Source organism: Actinia tenebrosa, unplaced genomic scaffold (assembly GCF_029948245.1).
Source record: "Actinia tenebrosa isolate PJP-AT-01 unplaced genomic scaffold, QUT_ActTen_1.0 PGA_scaffold10__47_contigs__length_13832649, whole genome shotgun sequence".
Classification (NCBI taxonomy): domain Eukaryota; kingdom Metazoa; phylum Cnidaria; class Anthozoa; order Actiniaria; family Actiniidae; genus Actinia; species Actinia tenebrosa.
In genome coordinates this window covers 2,454,534-2,455,726 of record NW_028292570.1, presented here as the reverse complement: position 1 = coordinate 2,455,726, position 1,193 = coordinate 2,454,534, and positions in this window count along the sequence as shown.

Here is a 1,193-nt window from a genome sequence, read left to right as displayed (position 1 = left end):
CTCTGGTTTGCGAAGCATCATGGAAGCAATATAACGACTAATCCTATTGGATAAAAACAGCTGTGGCTAATTGTCCAATCACTGAGTCTATTATGTTTTACCACAGAAATCCCAACCTCGTCGACAACCTCGTCTGACCGTTGGGCAATTTCGTACCCAGAGCCCACGTTTCTCTTGGATTTTGAGGTTAAGTTTTTTCGCAGCCCCGTTGCACAGAATTTTCATCTAGATCTAGAAGTTTTAACGCATACACCCTTCTCATAATGGCTGACGAGCGCACAAAAACGAGATCACCCAGTCATCTTGCAAGGCTGAGCAAATATGCTCATTCAGAATAAAGGTGGATAGCGCGAAACAGGTCAAAACAAGAGTTAAATTTCTATACTTTTCTCTTATAAACTCATTTAATGTACTTTGTGAACTGATGAGAATATGTGGACCGCGTAGCACTTATGAAATACATGAAGAAATACGGAAATATAGATAAGTTATAGTGCTGTATAGCTATATACTTAATGTACTTTGTGAACTAATGACTGGGTGAACTCGTTTTCGTGCCCCTTTCAGCCATTATGAGAACGGTGTATAACGGGGCCTTTCGATAAATTCTCGAAAACTACAAATGTTTAATGCAGGGAAATACAACATGCAAAATTTTGATTTGATATCATATATTTTTTATTATATGGTGCAATGCTCACTTGATCATCCAGCATATTTCAGTTATGACGTTATAAAATTACAAAAAAAAAATATTTTTCTTTACACTACAGTGCATTCAGTCAAACTGTTGAATAGTTGACGTCACCTAAATTAGATAAATTAGTTACTATTTCAGCTGACCTCACATAAATTTGAAACTACGAGTAAACAGCTACTGAGATCAGGGGGAGAAACGATGGTACAAATGAATGTCTATTCACTCATATTCTCTGGTAAAACAAACCCCCGGATTAGCATGACCGTTATTTGGCGCGCTTTTACTATTTTAGGTGATGTCAACTAAATAGTTATCTAAGTTATATACATTTATCTAACTATTCAACAGTTTGACTGAGTGCACTCTATTAGCCATTTCGAGTTTGAGGAATAAAATTGGCATTACAGTGCATTATGGGGCCTTCTTAGGGGACGAAATAGCCGCCATCGTGGAAATATGTCCACTGCTGCAGACCCAAAATGCACTGCAGTGC